The sequence below is a fragment of the Pleurodeles waltl genome, chromosome 7 (genome assembly GCF_031143425.1).
Source record: "Pleurodeles waltl isolate 20211129_DDA chromosome 7, aPleWal1.hap1.20221129, whole genome shotgun sequence".
NCBI lineage: Eukaryota > Metazoa > Chordata > Amphibia > Caudata > Salamandridae > Pleurodeles > Pleurodeles waltl.
Genome location: NC_090446.1, coordinates 938,917,775 through 938,938,221, shown reverse-complemented (window position 1 = coordinate 938,938,221; position 20,447 = coordinate 938,917,775). Strand labels below are relative to the sequence as shown.

The 20,447-nt window shown below is 43.5% G+C and overlaps 1 protein-coding gene across 1 annotated transcript in view; it reads left to right on the top strand.

Annotated features, from left to right (window-relative positions):
- ADAM19 (ADAM metallopeptidase domain 19) overlaps nt 1–20,154 on the top strand; it is a 238,525-nt gene extending 218,371 nt beyond the window's left edge. The window contains exon 23 of the mRNA XM_069199648.1: nt 20,021–20,154. The gene's annotated coding sequence lies outside the window, so the exon portion shown is untranslated. The remainder of the gene's footprint in view (nt 1–20,020) is intronic.
- Nucleotides 20,155–20,447: the final 293 nt, after the last annotated feature.

Genomic DNA, 20,447 nt, shown 5'->3' with positions numbered 1-20,447 from the left:
TTCATGGAAACACATATCCCCCCCTTTCGAGGAGTACCCTCAAGAACGCACTGACTGTTTGCTACAGCTTCTTTGGATGTGCACCTGCGTCTTTAAGATGATGTGGGTACAGAGGCAAACTATTACCTCATTTGTTAGGGGCCATGCCCACATGTAAATGAGGAACCACCCCCTTAAGTCCACACCAGGGATCTGTATTACAAAAGGGTTATAAAGCTACGGCTGCCCACTCTTCTTTAGCATCAGCCTGAGGTGTAGGAAGCAAGGGCACTTGCCTGCTAGGACCTCCTACAGCAGTTAGTGTAATAGGGCCCCAGGCAGTCAGATTTTCGTTCCTTACTTTCAGGATCCTCAGGTATACATTCCCTTTGCCAAAACTAAACTATGACTAAACTATGCCAACAGCATCAACCCTGGTACCCCAGCTTCCTTATCTGCAGTTTCAAGCAGATGCAGAACACACTGACCAGGATGTTCTTTCATCTTCAACCACGGGACGACATCCTTCCACTTCTCTCATTAACATTTCACACATTTCTGCAACATCACAGTCACAAATACAAGTTTGGAGCATTCCTCAGAACCTCACCAGCTTTTCCCACATTACACAAACGGCATCAATACAAACCCAGATAAATTTCAAAGAGTCAACCAGCACGTCTACCATGGGTCACTTGTTTATCGACTCCACCACACCTGTCGGCACCTCTCAGAATCTTGTCTACCTCACTGGCTCTTCCTGTTCTGCAGTAAACGGAAGAGCCCACAGAGTGCTACGGAACACCCAGTTTTAGCAGTGCTTTATGCATACGAAGAATGACGTATTATAGAATTAAGCCATAGTATGTCGCCTTGAAAGGCGCTGGCACAGCTAATGAAAAGCCCTGGGCTCATTATTCACACAACTAAATCCACCTTTATTAAATCCAGTGCAGCCTAATGTGCCCAGGTGTGGCATCAACTCGCAATTAGGTAGTACATCTTTCTCTGTTCAAGCTGCCAAACTATGGAATTCATTACCCCCCAAATATAAAATCCACGGATAACTTTTCTATCTTCGGAAGACTACTCAACAGTTGGTTCCTACATTACCACCATACTCAAACAGTAATGTACAGCATATCCCTGTGTATGTTAACATTAATAATGTGATTATATGAGTATATATAGATATGTGTATTTCTTTGTACAACTATGTATAGTAACTATGTTTTTTAACATATTGATACTCTTTAGGCCTGTATATATACATATATGTATATATATATATATTCACCATTGAAAAATTGAGGACAAGATATAATAAAAAACGAGGTATAAAAAATACACAAATAAATTACCTTCAAATACTGCAGCAATTAAAAGTCTGTGTTTATACAATCAACATTAAATCTCCATATAATATTTTCCTTATACACATAATTACTTTCTAGGCAATGATGTATATTACTTTACTCCTACTGTACAAGAGAAAAAAACACTCTCTCTAATACACTACTCTGTCGTACCCTATACCTCTCTGTCTATCCTCTATCTCTAATCTGATTCATCACAAACTGCATTCTACTACTATGATCTCCAAAATACCCCTTCCTGGACTCTTCCCTCTGCTATCCCCCCTCCGCCCACCATAATATAGATACTGCCGGATTTCGGCCACATTTAGGGTGGAAATCCGGCAGTAGTCATGCTGGCGGACAAGGTGCCTGGGCGGTGTTACCACCTGCAATGCCCTGCCAGTAAGACGCCGCTAACCATATTTTGACCAAACAGACGGCCTGGTGGTGTCCTGCTGGCGGGCACTGCTTGTGGTAGCAGCGCCCCTTCCTCTTCCCTGCTGATGACCTCCTCGCCGGACAAGGTAAGTCAGGCGTCCGGCAGGGGAGGGAGGTGTTGTGTGTGGTTTCTGCGTGTGTGTGAATGTGTCTGTGCGTGTGTGTATGCATCTGAGATTTGTGGTGTATGCGTGGTGGTATGCATGTGAGTGAATGCGTGCATGAATGTTACAGTGAGTGCATGTCTGCATTTCAGTGTGAGTGAATGCATGTATGGATGAGAGTGAGTGAGTGAATGCATGTATGGAAGTGGTGGTGCATGGGTGGTTCGTGTGTGTGTGTGCATGATTGCGGGGAGGGAGGTGAGGGGGACCAGGAGATTGCTGGGGGGTAGGAGGGAGCCGCCTTCTTCAAGTGACAGGGAAGGATTTCCCTGACACCGGTAGCCCTTCTGCCTTGGTTTTCATGGTGGTGGTACCGCCGTTAAAACCATGGCGGTAGGCCAGCTCATTATAACGCTGGCAGTCATGTGTGGACCGCCGTGACAGATATGCACATCTCTGGCCCGGCAGTTCCTACCCCCCATGGCGGTATGAGTGGTGATGTGGCGGTTTGGCACACTCATAATGTGGCAGTATACACCGCCAGCCTGTTGGCAGTGATACTGACACATTAACCCTGGCGGTCAAAAGACCGCCAGGGTCAAAATGAGGGCCAAAGTGTCTCTTTGATTTATGACAAACTGACTAGAAACATCAGTCGCAGCTGATGAAAACAGAAACAAGGGGTGCAAACGTGTGTGAAACATATTGCAACAAGCAAGTCCTGGGGTGTCCCAGGGCTTCAAGGGTCGTCAGTTGTTCAGGGGTAAATCTGTTGCTCCCAAGAAACTTTACAAAATAAATGGGGATGAAAAGGTGCATTTTACAGCAAGAACTCGCAAAGAATTTGATTAAATGACATGGTTTTTAAAGACCAGCTTTGTAAAATGTTTTACACAGCAGCCAGAGGAGGCATAACTGATACATCCACCACTGTAGCAGATCATATATGCACGCCCCAGAGCATTAAATGCACAGTGGAAACATTTATTTGTAGGACACAGAAGCAGGGCTTACTTGAGGTATTCGTTATCAGCACCACAAATTCTGTCAATCTTAAATCGTACCCCAAACTAGAACTCCATTTTTAAATAGTGTACCAGGAGATCTAATGCCTTTCTCTGCTGGCCGACCAAAATGCATATGTGAGAAAATAATATACCGTCACTGATACATTGTGCCAGGGCACTGTGATCATATCATAAGTACTTTCAATATGTTCAGAGTGTTGCTCAGTGCTTCATTTGTTTAAAAAAAAATGAAAGGGCTCTTCTCAGAAGACCACTGCAGCTTGCACCACCTATTGCCCCTACCAGCGCTGCCAGTGGCAGTAACAACAAAACTACTAACCATCACACTCCTGCAAGTGTGATAATTCAGACTACTGCAGGGCACTGAAAGCTATGGGCATGGTGCGGATGGCAAGTATTATTAGTCACCTCTAATACATACTGAATTATTAAACACTGTTCCGCTCATCTCAAAATTAAACAAAGTGCCACCATGCAGTGGACTATTATATTTGCAAGTAGTGATAATCAAGTGTTGGTGCCGATCGCCAGAAACCACATGCTCAAATAAGGCACTGGGTTGCTGAAATATTCCAGGTTGCATCTAATAGTGCAGGGACACATTCTGCCATACATCCACGAAGTGTTAGGGTTTCACTCTGGTGAAAGCTGCAGTGTGTGTCAGTTAATCACCCATCAAAATGTGTATTGCGAAAACAATAATCAGGTTGTCTGAAAGAAAAATAAAAGTGTGATGCTGTTACATGCAGGGTATTGCAAACATGTGTCTAGATTGTAAGACCGCATGCCAACCACGTTTTTAACTTAACATATTACATTTCTAGGTTCAGTCTGGTTTGTAGGTTTTGTGATTGTGAAAACATCCCCCCAAGTTACCTTCATTGACATAGAAGCACATTAACAGTACTACCATAGCTGCCAAGGTTTCAGATTGCTGACGTGTGACATTTTCATAATTTCAATGTAATTATGAGTGACATTCAGCAACTATGACTGACACTTTCTCTTGAGTAAAATCAAGCAATGACGACGAGGGAAATATATAAATATCAGAAATTACTCCCATTTGACCAAGGAGAATATCAAAGAAGTTCTTAAAACTGCTGCAAAGCAACAGAAATGGAAGGGCACTAAGCTAGTGCCCAGTTTATATAGGCCCATGATCATGACCATAAATTAAATAAGCATTGGAGAAGGTACTAGTGGCAATTACTAGTTTGTAGAAAGAAACGCAGTGATAAAGTATTGGATTTGTTTTGCCACCCATGCACGACAGCACTACAGTCAGCAAGTGTTAAGCCACCTCATCTACACTCTCAAGCCTGGTCAGCTAAGACTGCATCTCCTCAGGTGCTTATGTAACCTGGCCCATGTGTCAGGAACACCCATGCGGCTGTTTTGACCAACGGAGCTTGCTGCCACTAGGTATCACTGTCAGGCAGCTAACTGAAATGAGTAGGGCCATTCACCACAAGGCAGGGAATTAGAGATATCCTGCTTAGCTTTCTTTTGATCTTGTTTGCATGACAAATTACCGATCATGTGGTAACGCAGGAACTTTACTGAAATTGTGTTACCCTAATGCGACATGCGTGGCACTTGGCAGGACTGGTACTACATATTACATTTCCACAGTTATACCTCTGAAGATGACTGGCTTCTAAGAGCCCAGTCATTGACTGACACACAACCAGCAATAGTGTCTTGGTTTGAATGAATGGCCGGAGTAGTATCTCTTATGTAAGAAGAGCTAGCATGATGTGTGAAGTTCCGAGGGGTGCTCTAAACCTTTCTTAGTGAATGTGACGCTGCAGTTGTCAATGTCGTGCTAGAACTAACTTTGACATTGAACCTGTCAAGGCCACGCCTCACCGCTTCACAGGACAAGGTTCTTTTAGAAGTAAGAATCAACAGACTCAAGCCTGAGTCAGTCCTTCATAGAAGAGATTCAAAGAAACTAAGAAGTCCGGCCTGCAGTTATTAGAACAAAGTCTTCATGCATGGTCTGGCAGTAAAACGGTGATATTAGTATGTATGCGTCCTGTCCCTCAGTACCACATATGGATGAGTGATACAAGAGCACTTGCACTGCCAACGTAGTAATAAATGTGGTTAACATGTGTTTATTAGTACAATTGCTCTTAATAACGTATTATTGAGCCACACTTATTTTCTAGTTTTTACTACAGTGTGATGTTAGCCACTCTGTAGTTAGAGTTAGGATTCCCAGAGATAGGATTTTCTTCAATTTTTGAATGCTAATAACTTTGCAAGAGTTTGTTGAATCTCCACGAAACTTTGCAGACCTATAGCCTTTTCTGATTGGTCAGGGATATGCAAAGAAACAAGGGGGGTCCCAAAACTTATTTTTCTATCAATGTGTTTCCATAGACTGTTTGTGTCTCATGCTATACAGTAGTGTTAAAAACAGATGAACGCATTTTAGTAAAATTTGGCAGGAATATAGTTAATGATGTGTAGATGATCCTTTTCAGTAGTACGAGTAAGTAGCCTAAGTAGTTTCAAAGTTATAAGGCATTTTAACTTAGTGATATCTATGGCTGCAGTAGATTTGCGCAGTTTTGCGAAAGTACCACAGTACATGCTGATGATAAGGCATTATGGCCCTCATTATGACCCTGGTGGACGGCGGTAAAATGGAGAAAAGTACTGCCAACAGGCTGGCGGTACTTTTCCCCATATTAAGACATTGGCGGTTTGGCTCAAGCCAACCCTCCAATGTACCACACCGTCCGCCACGGCAGTAACGACTGCTGGACTGTCTTTTGGCGGCTGTCGCCGCAGCGGTAGGCAGTATATACCGCCAATGTTATAATGAGAGCCTATGTGATTAGCTAATAAATGTCTTTACAAAAGTTAAAGACAGACATTTTGCTTTATGTACACTTTGGCTGCGTGCTGGGTTAGGGCTTAAGAAATAGGTATTAGGTTTTATATTTTACCCTACCTATTACCACTTTATTAAATTGGTAATAGGTATGGAAAATTATTTATAAGTTTCTATATATTTTTAAAAAGAAATCACAGAGTAAGTTGGTACTACCTAAGAAGTACTGCAGTACAATCTAGGGAGTACATAGTACTTAAAAGAAAATGAAGAAAAAAAATTAAGAATGAAAAAATAGGTATGTAACAAAATAATTAAAAATATACTGTACTACACTATATTTCACCAATATAGTGTACTACAGTGGGCCTTCAATTTTTTACATATTTGATTCTTTGCAGAAAAGTCTGCAGAGTGCTGCAGTAGTACTTACAAATTACTGTGCTACTTAAATTTTTTAAAAAAATTATAAATACTCTCTACTACACTATATTTCACTAATATATTAATACTACAGTGTATGTTATGTTTTTTGACATATATATTTTTTCCAATAGCTACCTTGGTACTTCGTAGGTATTAGCGCAGTTCTCCGTAAACTGTTTTAAATATATACAGAAAATATGAGTGCATTTCACTACGTATTACTTCTTTAATAAAGTGCTAATAGGTAGGTAACAACAACAATAAAAACTTCCACTTACCTATATCTAAGGCACTAGCCCAGAATGCACCCAAACTGTGCTAAAAATACATGGCTGCCTTTTACATTTTGTAAAGAGAGCTTTTAGTAAATTATATACTGCCTTCTCCTCAACACGTACCACAGTATTCTGCGAAGTTACATCGGTATTCTACAGAGCAATTTATAACTAAGTATTCTGAGACTTTTAACTTCATCCCTATTTTAACTATTTACACCTACTTCCAAAAATGACCATTTATACTTCATAATCTGTATTCCTGTCACATTATGTCAACATCAATTCACCCACTTTCACAATACATCTGTTTAAAGTACCACATTCCACTGTATGGCACTTCACTCTTCCACTCCACTCTAGGCCACTTTGCTGCACATTAATCTACTGTACACCACTGCACACTCTATGCCACTCCACTCGATACCACTCCACTGTACACTATTATAGTCTACACCACTCCAGTCTGTAACACTCCAGGCTATGCCACTCTATTGTCTTCCCCTCCACTCTTGGCTAGTCCACTCCAGCCTACTCAACTCCAGTCTACACCACTCCACTGTATACCACTCTAATCTACCACACTCCACGGTATGCTATTATACTCTACACCACTCCAGTATATCCTCCTCTAATGTACGCCACTCTGTGCTACTCCGCTGTACGCTATTCCACTGTGTAACACCCCACTCTACACCACACCACTCTATGCTATTTTACCATATGTAACTCCACTCAACGACACTCTGTACGTCACTCCTCTCTTTAGCATCCCTCTCTGTACCACTCCACTCTACACTATTCCATCCTATGCCACTCTCATTATATGCTATTCCACTCTGCCACTTCATGCCACTCCACTCTATGCTATTCCACTGTACCCCACTCCACTGTATGCCACGTCACTCTACCCCACTCCACCTAATACTATTCCTATGCCACTCCACTGACTGCTGGTCCAGTCTATGCCGCTTCCCTGTATGACACTACACTCTATGCTACTATGCTGTAAGCAACTCCACTCTACACTATTGCACTCTGCAGCATGCCACTGTATGCTATTCCACTCTACACTACTCCAGTCTACCCTATTTCTCTGTACACCGCTTCACTGTACCTCACTCCACTCTGTCACTCTACTCTATTCCACTCTATGCCACTTCACTCTATTTCACTGTATACAACTCCGCTCTACCACAGTTCATTGTACGCATCGCCACTCTAAATCACTCCACTTTATGTTACTCCACTCTATACCCTTCCAGTCTGTGCCACTCCACTGTATGGCACTACAGTGTACCTCACTCCACTCTGCCTCTCCACTCTTTGCCACTCTACTGTATGCTATTCCACTCTGCGCCACTCCACTATATACTATATTACTCTGCCTCTCCACAAAAAAACCACTCTACTGTGTGCTAGTCCACTTTATGCCACTACAGTCAACGCCACTCCACAATATATGCCACTACACTGCACCTCACTCCACTATATTCCACTCCACTATGCTATCCAACTCCTCTACACAACTCTACTGTAAGCTATTCCACTTTATGCGGCTCCACTCTACACTGCTCCACTCCATGCTATTTCACTTTTTATTCCCTCTCTTCGGTAAGCTATTCCACTGTATGCAACTCTCCTGTATGCCCCTCCGCTGTATGCTATTCCACTCGGCCCCACTCCACTGTATGCTATTCCACTCCACTTTACACTTTTCCACTGTACGTAACGCCACTCCATGCGCTTCCATTCTGTGCCACTCCACTGTACGCTATTCCACTGCACGGTACTCCACTCCACGCTAGTCTAGTGTATGACACGCAGCTCTACCCAGCTCCACTGCATTCTGTTTTATTACACAACGCTTTACACCACGCTACGCCACTGTACGACACTCCATTCTATACCACTCCACTCTACAACACTGTACTGCACTTTATGCACCTCCACTCTGCAAGACTGTACTACTCTCTGTGCCACCATACCACACTGTTCTCCAGCCTGCGCCCCTACACTACATTGTACAACACTCCTCTGTGTAACACCATATTCCACCCTGACACTTTCCAACACACTTTGACACACCACTCCACTGTACTGTACAAGACACCACTCCAAGTTGACAGTTTATTCAACTTTACACTTGCCCACTATAGTGCACTCTACACCACTATACTGTACAACATGCTGCTATGCTCTGGCACTTAGGTCCATTGTATGCTAAGCCACTCCACTCTATCCAGTCTATGGCTCTACACTGTCCAACACTCAACTCCACTGTACTGTAAGACACTCTGTTAACGACACTCTACTCGACACTGGGCTCTAGAACTTGTAACACATTTTTAATAAAAACACAAAAAATCAAATTCAATGAAGAAAACAAAGTTTAAACCTTAGTTATAGTTAGGAAAACTAAACTTTATTTATTCCTTCTATAGAACCCAAACTTAAACTACACAAAATTAGAAATTCTAAGGTTATAGGTATATATTAAATGTATTATTTATACACCACCTTTAACTTACTAGAAATGTATTTATTCTTTCCATACAAACCAAACTTGAAGTACTCAAACATTAGTGATTCTAAAGTTATACTTATGCCTTGAATTTATAATTTAGCAACACCTTCAGATTATTATAACTCACAGACCTCAAAACATAGTGTATTGAACTCGGTAGCCACACTACATTTACTATAAATCATGCCTTCTACATGCACTGCTTATACCCTTTCATAGTACACCACATATGCCATCTGAAATCATAACATTTATAACAACACTGATAACATCACCTAATTTGTGAGACCCCAGTGCATGATAGAATGGCAAGTTCTAGTAAATGTTAAGGCCTTTGGCCCGCATTGGAGTAGTGCCTATACATAAATCTGTGGGAGTTCCATTTAAATTCTCTCCGACATTACCACCACTGTCCACTACATCAAGAGACATTGGTTTGGGGTCATGAACCCACTGTGGTGGTTGCTCTCAACAGAGCATTTTCCTAGTTGTGCCACACTCTGAAGGCTCCCTAAACATAAAAATAGATGCTCTGAGTTGCCTATCCTTGGAGGACAATAGGGAGAAACTTCATGAAAAAGTGATAGAAATTCTCTTTTTTCAGATTGGGGGTTCATGGGTAGATCTCTGCACCATGGCCCACAACAAGGAGCACCTTTTTTGTGCCATACTCTTCCCTCTGAATCGTTCCCTTAGGTTTACCTTCGGATTTGGTCACAGGGCCTGCTTTACACATTCCTGCCATTCCTTCTTCTGTTGAAAGCACTGTTCCCGGTCCTTCAAAAGTCCAGCAGAAGGGGCAGGAGCATCAAGCACAGTTTATCCTTATACTGAAGGACTGGGTTAGGAAAATATGTTAGGCAGATCCATTAGAACTGAAAATTATGCCCCATTCTTCTCTCCTGCATGTCGGACCTGCTCTCACAGCAAGGTGGCCTAGTCCTTCATCTTAATTTCCAAACAATGTTGCTGTTCTTGTGGAGATTTGGCTGTGTCAGCTAGAATCCTTATGCTTGCATTCTGCGGATAAGGATATACTTTTGGCTGTCAGTCACTAAATTCATTTATGCAGGTCACTTGAAAAGGTTCTAGTGGTGTGAGTCTGAAAGTTTTATCCCACTTTAGTCATGCCTTTATCTTGCCTGGAAGTGGTTACTTGGCTTCCCTCTGTGCCTTCAGATGTCCTCCTGTCCAGCCTCTTTCTTTGTTTAAACCCCTATAAATGGCACATTTTCTAAAGGTTTTTCTCTTCTTCTTTACTTCTATTCCATTTAAGACTTCTCAGAGGGTTTGCAAATTTGTGTTAATGTTTCTTATGGCACCACCATCAATGTCCATGCACAACACAGAATTTGACTTTACGCTCTAAAAACCATCTTCTTAGTGGCAATGACTTTGGCCCATAGGCCACTGAAAATGGTTTCTGTCTTTTACATGCACCAGTCCATTACCCTTCCATCTTTCTTCCCTCATCCTACACAGGAGGAGTGGCTGCATAGACTGGTTCCAAGGTTGTCTTAGAATAATGATCATAGACATCAAGATAGAGTAGTTGATCAACTCATTATGGGTTTTGGGGGAGGCAAGTGGGCGGCCATGTGGTGACCAAGAGTAGCATTTTGTGTTGGGTTACCCTTTGTATTACAATCTACTGTGTCTTAGCCAAGAAAGAACCTCCAGCTAGAATCTGTCTCTGCTCCACCAGGGCCATGTCTGGTTCCATGGCTCACTCCAGAAGAGTTTTGATGGTTGATATCAGCCAAGCTGCCACATGGTCATCCTTGCACACTTTTGCTAATCATTATTGCCTCAATCCATCAATCAATCAGTGCTTGTATAGCGCAACTACTCACCGGTTAAGGTCTCAAGGCGTGGGGGGGTAAGTGTAGCGTATACCGGTGAGGTGGTTCTTTAAAAAGCCATGTCTTAAGTTCCTTTGTGAAGCTGAGGAGGGAGGTGGTTTGTCTGATGTGGAGAGGGAGGGCGTTCCATGCTGTGGCAGCGAGTTAGGAAAAGGAGTGTCCTTCTGTTCTGGTTTTCCTGATGCGGGTTACTTCTGCGAGAGAGAGCTGGGATGAACGTAGGCTCCTGTGGGTTACGTGGAGGTTGAGTCACTGGTTCAGGTAGGCAGGTACGATGTTGTGGAGCGCTTTGTAGGTGAGGATCTTGAAGGTGATTCTTTTCGCTATGGGAAGCCAGTGCAGTGTACGCAGGTGTTGCGAGATGTGGCAGTGTCGAGGTAGGTTGAGGACCAGTCTGGCACGCGCGTTCTGGATGTTTTGTAGTTTGAGGGTGAGTTTCTTGTTGATTTCGGCGTAGAGTGTGTTGCCATAGTCCAGTCTGCTGGTGATAAGGGTGTGTGTGATGGTCTTTCTATGTTTGAGGGGGATCCACTTGAAGGACTTGCATACGAGGCAGAGGGTGCGGAAGCGGGTGGAGGTGACTGAGTTGATTTGATGGTTCATGCTGAGGTTGGAGTCCAGGATGATTACGAGGTTGCGGGTTTGGCTAGCAGGAGTGGGTGGGTTTCCGAGGGTGGGTGGCCACCAGGAGTCGTTCCACGCATTGTATGTATGTATGTATGTATGTATTTATAAAGCGCATTCCGGCTCACAAAGAGCATCGAAGCACTGGCATAGGTTAAAACAACACGAAACTCATCAGGAAACCCCCAACCCGCAGAAAAGAAAGTGAAGATTAGCTAGGAAAGAGCCATGTTTTAATCAATTTCCTAAAGCGTAAATAACTAGTTTCTGCCCTAATGTTTAGAGGGAGGGAGTTCCAGCACTTAGCTGCAGCTACAGAAAAAGCTTTATCACCCCACTTCACTCTTAGTCCAGGGTACCCGAATGTTATAAGCTGTGGATGATCTAAGATGTCTCTTTGGTTTGTACCAACATAACTTAGCGGTCAAGTATTTTGGACCCTGGCCATGCACTGCTTTATAAGACAAGCAAAGAGATTTAAAAATAATCCGCTGAGCCACCGGAAGCCATTGTAATTGTCTAAGACTACTCACTGAAGTCCAACGAGAGAGATTAAGAACAGCTCTGGCAGCTGAATTCTGAATCAGCTGCAGCCTGTGGAGCAGACCTTTATCTAAATTGAGAAACAAGGCATTGCAATAGTCTACTTTAGACATTACCAAAGCCAAAGTGGCGGAAACCCTCTATTTATACTGGAGAAAAGGAAAAACTTTCCTTAGCATTTTAATCAACCACAAACATGTTTTTACCGTGTGGTTTACCTGATATTTGAAAGACAGTTGATCATCAAACATAATACCCAGGTTCTTACTGACATTGGTAGGGGTAGGAAGGGAGCCACAATTTGTTGCCCACCAACGTGGATTCCATTGTTTAATACCAGATCCAAAACAAAGAATTTCAGTCTTAGCAGCATTCAATTTGAGCCAGTTGGTCTCCATCCAGTTACTGACTTCCTTCATACAATGTTTAAAACGGTCCGCCACCTCCTCCCAGTTTTTATTAACTGCGATAATAAGCTGTGTATCATCTGCATATGAGGTGGGGATGAAACCAAAGGATCGGACCAAATTAGCCAGCGGGGCAACATAGATATTAAACAAGGTAGGGCTCAATGAGGAGCCCTGTGGAGTTCCACAAGGTAATAGATAAGGTGTAGAATCAAAACTACCACCTCTTACAGTGGTCCATCTATTTGTTAGAAAGGATTCCAAAAGTTTTGATGCCCTACCTCTGATCCTACTTGATAAAGGCGGGTCATCAAAATCTGAGGAAATATAGAGGCATATTTATACTCTGTTTGCGCCGAATGTGCGTCAAAATTTTTGACGCACAATTGGCGCAAACCCTGCCCCATATTTATACATTGACGTCCGACCCCGCGGGCATCAAAGTTCCACCATGTGCGTCATTTTTTGGAAGGGGGAACCAGCCTTGCGTTAATTATATGCAAGGTAGGCGTTCCCTTCCAAAAAATGACTTTAAGGCCTGTGCCCCATATTTATACCCTGACGTCATTTTGACGCACAGGAGGGGGCAGGCCTTAAAAAACGGCGCCCAGCATGATGGGCGCCGTTTTTTAATGCCTGGGTCAGGGCAGGCGTTAAGGGACCTGTGGGCTCAGAAGGAGCCCAGAGGTGCCCTCCCATGCCCCAAGGGACACCCCCTGCCACTCTTGCCCACCCCAGGAGGACACCCAAGGATGGAGGGACCCATCCCAGGGAAGTTGAGGTAAGTTGGGGTAAGTATTTTTTTCCGTTTTTTTTTGTGGCATAGGGGGGCCTGATTTGGGCCCCCCTACATGCCACTATGCCCAATGACCATGCCCAGGGGACATAAGTCCCCCCTGGGCATGGCCATTGGGCAAGGGGGCATGACTCCTGTCTTTGACGCGGTTGGGCGTCAAAAAAATTGCCGCAAATCGGGTTGAGGCCTGAATTTTGCCTCAGACCTGACTTGCCCCATTTTTTGACGCCCAACCTCCATTTTCCCCTACGACGGCGCTGCCTGGTGTGAGTCATTTTTTTTTACGCACACCAGTCCGCAGCGCCGGCTAACGTCATTCAATAAATAAGGCGCCTGCATGGCACTTTGGAATGGCGTTAGCCGGCGGTAAAATTTTTGACGCACAACTGCGTTGGCGCAGCTGTGCGTCAAAAAGTATAAATATGGGCCATAGTGTCAAAGGCTGCTGACAAATCTAATAGCACTAAAATGGCACCTTGTCCCTCATCCACCAGTCTTCGAATAAAGTCGGTGGATGAGATAAGAGCAGTCTCCGTACTATGCGCTTTCCTGAAGCCATGCTGAGAAGGATCTAAAGCTTCCACTTCCCCAAGAAAATCTGCTAGTTCCCTATTCATAATTTTCTCCAGAATTTTGGCAAAGAAAGGAAGGAGCGCAATTGGACGTAAGTTATCTAAGTCCTGCCTATCCCCTTCTAGCTTTTTTTTCACAGGAACTACTAAAGTCTCCTTCCATCTTGAAGGATAGCATCCAGAACTAAGGATTTCCTGAAAAATAGGAACTAAAGTCCGAGCCATAAAGTCAGGGGCCATTTGAATCACAGGAGGAGGACATAGATCCAGAGGGGAACCAGACTTAATATTGAGGACCAGTTTGCTAATACAGTCTTGGGTCGGACATTGAAAATCAGACAGAATTAGTCCACCTGCTGTGGGATCAGAAGAGGTCAAAGAAATTGGCTCCCTAACTTCTTCAGGGGAAGCAAAGTTAGCATAAGAACAGAGAATCTTATTCTCAAAGTGCTTTGCTACCTTATCACAGAACTCTTGTGAATTTACTAGTTCAGGTGGCCTAGAGGGGGCAGATTATTCCTTGATCACCTTAAAAAGCTCCCTCAGAGCATTCAAGGCCTCCTGAACCTTCGCCATATAGAAGGTAGATTTGGCCCTGAAACGCGCTGCTTTATAGATTTTAAAAGTAGACTTAATTAAGTCCCTTTCCTCTGGGCCAGGATTCAATTTCCAGCGTTGCTCAAGTTGACGACATTTCCTCTGAAGAGATTTCAGTTCACTAGTAAACCAGGGTTGATTCAACTTGTTCCGACTAGAGGGTCTAAGGGTCTTGGGAGGAGCCAATTAAAACAGAACAGTCTCTAGACCCTGATAGAAACTTTCTAGCAGGGGCAAGGACCGCCTGTTGTCCCTAACCCAACCCTTTTCCAGGGCCGATACCAGTTCTTCCTGTTTGATCTGTTTCCATGGTCTAATTACTTGATTCTCCCTGTTCCAAAAAGGGTGGAGGGGGGGCAGTTCATCACAATTTTAAACAGCAGGAGATGATGGTCAGTCCAGCTTAACTGGAAATTAGTTAATTCCATCTGTAGATCAGTACGTGCAAAAAACCCATCTATTATATGACCGGCTATGTGCGTGACAGATGAAACTTTAAGAATCCAATCCAAAGCTATCATAAAACCAAGGAATTCCTGAACCATTGGATTAGAGGATTCGTCAAAATGTAAATCTCCTAATATGATTGCCTTAGAAGACATAACCATAGGTTCCAAGAGGGACACGCAGGTTTGAAATGTTTTTACAAACGAACCAGTTGGCCTGTAGATCAATAACCCCTCAAGAAACACCTGGTCATTCTGTGAAATCTTAAAAGCCATTGCTTCACATGTTTCGGAAGGAATGTTCGTCCAAATACAGGAAAACATAGTCCGGCAAATATTAGCCAGACCAACTCCCCGATCCACAGGCCTATCCAATCTATAGTACGTATACCCCGGGGGAGTTGCTTCAATAAATTCAGGATCAGACTCTAAATTACCCCAGGTTTCTGTCATAAAAAGACAATCAATATGCCAAGCTTCGATCATCTCTCTAATTTCTAGTTTATGTTCAGGAAGTGACCGAGCATTGACCAATGCCTGACAGAACGGCTTAGCATAAGCCATCTTACACCCCTTATTTGAATTACCTAACTTGTCCATGCTACCGCTCTCCGCTCTGACTTCCTTCAGGGTCAGGTGGGTGCATAACTTCCAATTGCATACTTCACACACCCAATCTAACCTACAATCTAAAGGTGCTTTGTGTTTGCAAAATTTGGCCAACCCCCTACCCTTAGATGGGTTAAAAAACAGTGCTATTAGAAAAAAGACCAGAGTTTCTGGCCCCTGGGCCCGTTCGGGCGCAGACAGGCTTGGCTTAGGTACGCCTTTGGCGCGCCAGCGGCGCGTCCGCTGCTCGGCCGCTCTCCCATGTTCATTTAAAGACGTGAGGTCTAATGACTCGCGTCAACTAGAACACTGACTCTTCAGCGTCTACAGGCGGGGTCCAGAAGAAGGGCTCTTACAGACCCTTACTTCCGCCTCGTTTTGTCAAAAAAGAAATCAAGTGGAGTCTTCTTATCAGGGTGTGATGGGAGACTGTGTCGAAGGCCGCCGAGAGGTCTAGTAGGATGAATGCCATTGTCTCTCCCTTGTCCAGCAGGGAGCGGATGTCATCTGTTGCGGCCAGGAGGGCTGTTTCGGTGCTATGGCTTTTTCTGAATCTGGATTGGGAGATGTCGAGGATGTTGTGGTCTTCTATGAATGTGGCAAGTGTTTCGATGACTTTTGCAGACAATGGGAGTAGGGAGATGGGCCTGAAGTTTTTGAGGTTGGTGGGGTCTGCTGAGGGTTTCTTGAGGAGGTGGTTGATCTCGGCGTGTTTCCAGTCGTCGGAGAAGGTGACGGCAGTTAGTGAGTGGTTGGTGGTGAGGCGGAGCTTGGGGGCGATGGTGTCTGCGGCTCTGTTGAAAATGTGGTGGAGCATGGATCCGTGGGGGCCCCGGAGTGTATGGACCTCATTGTTCTCAGCGTATCTTCAGTGGTGAGGGGGGTCCAGGTGGTGATTGTTGGTTTGTTGGTGTCAGGTTTAGGTGGAGGGGTTCTGCACGGAAGGTTGCCCTTGCTGAAACTCTCATAGATGGTCTTGATTTGTGGTGGAAGTAGGTGTTGAGTCTGTCACAGATTTCCTGTGAGGGTGGGATGTCCACTGTTGGGTTGGGCGAACTCCTTGATGATGCTGAAGAGTTCCTTGCTGTTGCGTGCATGTGAGGACATTCTGCCTTCTTTCTGGTGTTTCTGATGAGTTGGGGGTGTGCGGTGGTGGCGGCTCTGAAGTTGCTATGGGCTTCTGTGTATTTGGTGCTTGTCCAGATTTTCTCGAGGCAGTGACAAGTGCGTCTAGATTCTCCTCACTCAAGCATGAATGGACAGATACTTTGCAAAGGCTGTGTTGTAGAACTTCTTTGGATAAGGGCCTCTACTTGATCCCACCTTATAGTGAAGTATTGCTTTGGGATTCACATATAAGGTGAAGATTCTATAGGACGAAGTATCCATTAGATTTCTGGTTGTAATCATTTTTGGGTTATGACCCTAAACAATCCAATGTAATCATCAGGTACTTGAATAGAGACATAAACCGAGACAGTGTCACATACTGGGTCACTGTTGGCTTACAGTTGAAGTCATGTCATCCGGGGGGGAGGGGTCCTCTCTCAATCTATAATTGACATCCATGAATAAAAAACATTTATTTTTCCAAGGTATTTCCAGACCCAACAAATAAACTTGGTATAGTGCACAGCATATTAATTTAGATTACTTTCAAGCTGCCAAACTATTGTTAATACCGAAAAAAGAGACAGGAAATGAACATCATACGTGTGTGTGCTATATTTGACCCAAACCATTATTTTAAGGATTGAATCTAAGCTGTGATTTGAGTTGAGTCTGCTTAAACGTTGCTAGTGTGGTGTTAGTGTTATCAATCTCCGTTAGAGACCAGTGCGTTGGCTTATTGGCATAGGGCTAATTGAATTAATGACGCAGTGTGCTGTGTGACTTCATTGTGAACTAAAATGATGATCTGAGAGCAAACCAAAGGGCTTCTTTACATACAGTAGGAAAATTAAAGGAAATTACAAAAAAAACCCTGACTTGAGAGGTGGATGCTGGAACAAAGATGACAGTAACCTCAATCAAAAAGTTAAACCATATGTTCTTAAATGACCTATGCAAGTTATGTAATAACAGAGGTATGTCAATGCCACATGTTACTAAGCATCTGTGTAAGAACCACCAGGCCACAGTTGCTGTGTTGTACAAGGAGGAGAAAACAGCACAGTCATGTTTATTAAAAATGGCCTGTGGATGACGTCATCCAATTTGCTAGCCCATTATAAGGGCTTATAGGCTCACCAAGAAAGAGGGGAGCTAATCACCTCAAGCCCCTTCTCCCATCAAAACAAGAAACACGCCAGAGGTGCTTGGGTAATCAGAAAGGACATTTATTATAGTCCTAGCTCAACTACAGGTATTGTGACATGCTTCGTCATAGGTGACCTACCCACACCAGGGTAGGTAGATACCATCCTTTTGGACTCAACCGACGTCCGGTAGTTCTAATAAAATTAACAGGATAATTTGCAGCAGTACTGGAATTGGATAGCAATAATTGGGGGACCCTAAAATAGGGCCACTGCAGAGGTGGGGTTAAAGGAGGTGAAGTCAGGCAAAACAGAGTCAGGAGGTATACATTTGGTGGTAGGCAGCCTAAGGTCTGCAAGTACATAGGAATTATTTGATAAACTCTGCTCCAAAAGAAATTGACAATTAGAAAGGCAATATTAAAGTTGAACTGGCATATTTTGTCTCATATAGACCAACTTTTACAAACCCCATCAGTATGCTTAACATTAATATTCATACTGGACATAAATACATGTGAGTACAAGTGCAAACAACTAAAAATAAAAAAACAAAAACCTACACTAAAACAAAAATTTATCTCTTGGCAGGTTAATTGATAAACTGCCTCCTTGTTCCTCTAATCTGCTGCTCCATCTGGAGATACAATGTGAAATTATGTACCTGCACCATGCTCAGAGACAACCTATTGAAAAAGGAATTAATTGCTTGCGAACTGTGCAAATGTGGAGAGCCTATCCAGGTTTTCAAGGAAAGTAATTATCTGGCAATATTTGCACCTTTAGTTAACAATGGAGCACACCACCATAAAGAGGAGGAAAAAGGGTCTCATCAACCCCCTGCAGGCAACTGCTCAGCAAGATCCACACACAGCTTGTGACAGGCTGCTGCATTTGCTGAGAATAGCCTGTATCTCTGTATTGAGACTGAAGTGGTAGAAGGTGCTGGCACCAGCCAAGAACGCACTTCCTAAGCAATAGTGCCTGCCGGAATGGAAATCCTGCATGTTTCCACAACGATCCGCAATGATTTGCAGGGACTCAGATAAATTAACCATGTCTTCAGGTATACTCCTGTGGGAATCCCCTTGTGTTAATGGAGTACCCTTGATATGATTAAAAGGATAATCACAGGGATCTTTGATGGGATCTAATCAGCCATCTAGCCACTTATGTCTTGCCTACATGTTTTGGACATTTCACATGCTCAAGCAATGGCCTTCTGCAGGGCTGTTATGATGATGGTGTCCCATGTTAATATTCACTCATTCCGCACAATACATTAAAAGATACAGATAGTAAAAGACAGCCTCTGACATGTTGTTGGTTGTATTATGTAACCCTTACTATAGGTTTATTTTGCTTCATGGACAAGAGGAGGGGCTTTGCCTTGTAGCCACACACTCCTCAAGGGTAGGGAGCCAAAATAAACCTACTGGTTCCGCTGGTGGTTGGCACTATAAAGGCTGCCTAACGACATGTGCAGCCTTCGCACTATGATACAGAGGCATGTGTGATGTATAGCATAGAATTTATACCTGGAACTGACTCTTCTGGCACAAAATTACATGCCTGTAAAAATTCTGAAACTTCCTCTCAGTGTAGTACACATGCATAGTGTGTAATGTTTGGAGAAATTAAAAAGGTCTCCTTGTTCGCATCCGCAACAAGAAAGCATTTGTTTTTGATTCAAAGCCCAGTCTGGCTATATTTGTAGATTGGGCTTTGCAACAAAAATTATGGGTGCTTACTCAGATCAGTCCAAGAAACAAGCAAGTGACCCAAGTCACATCCCTTCACGTAAAATGGCGCAAAACAGCATAAAGAGCAGTTTACATTGAGAAAAGGAAACCTTTCAAACTACCTTTTGTCAGGCGCAAAGTTTTTGAAAATCTGGTTAAGAGTTGTCTGCACCTGGTCATCAGAGAACGTGCAGAACGTACAGCTCTTCAAACTGTGTCAACACAACAGACCTCCAATTTAAAGTAAATTTGAGACTTGGATGAATCCAGATGTTTGGTTGACTCGAGTATGAGAAGATACGATTCATGTAGGACTCTTTGTTCCACTGTACTCCAGTATTCTTAGTACAATACTAAGTATTGTACATACAGTACACCCTTATATTTGTTATTACAGTGAATTTGACATACCATAATCCAGTGGCAATGTGGTGGAATCAGTACACTTGTGCGTCATTTTCCTGTAATTATTCAGCATTCATCACATCATTATGCTGTTGGTGTGGGGGGCAGTAGTGATCTGTTTTACACCTTTGTCTTTTATCGAGTAGTAGCATTTTATCTTTTTTTCTTCCTTTCAGAACGTCATGCTCTTCAAAATAGGAAAGTTGAGAACTTGTGGAACCTTCTCCTTCGCCGAGCATCCCATCTTGGTAGTCCTGTGGAGGCAACATCCTACAGCTGAGGCGTGACCCAGCAGGGAAATACATGCTCTGTTGTCGGGTTAGACACCGATGTCCTATGGCCATACAAGGAGTTAACGTGTCTTCACTGCTGAGTTAATTGCCCAGAGCCATGGGGGACACGGAAAGAGAGGATCAAGTTTTCTTTCTCTTCTTAAAAGTCTTCACCATGAGGACAGACCATCGCCTGCTCTGCCAGAACGGATCTTATGAACTTCGATTAGAAGCTGGGGACATGCACTTGAGCCAGGAACCTCAGTGATCAAAAAAAGATATCCATGTGTGGGAGAGAGTATGTGTATAGACTGTGTGAGCATATGTGTGC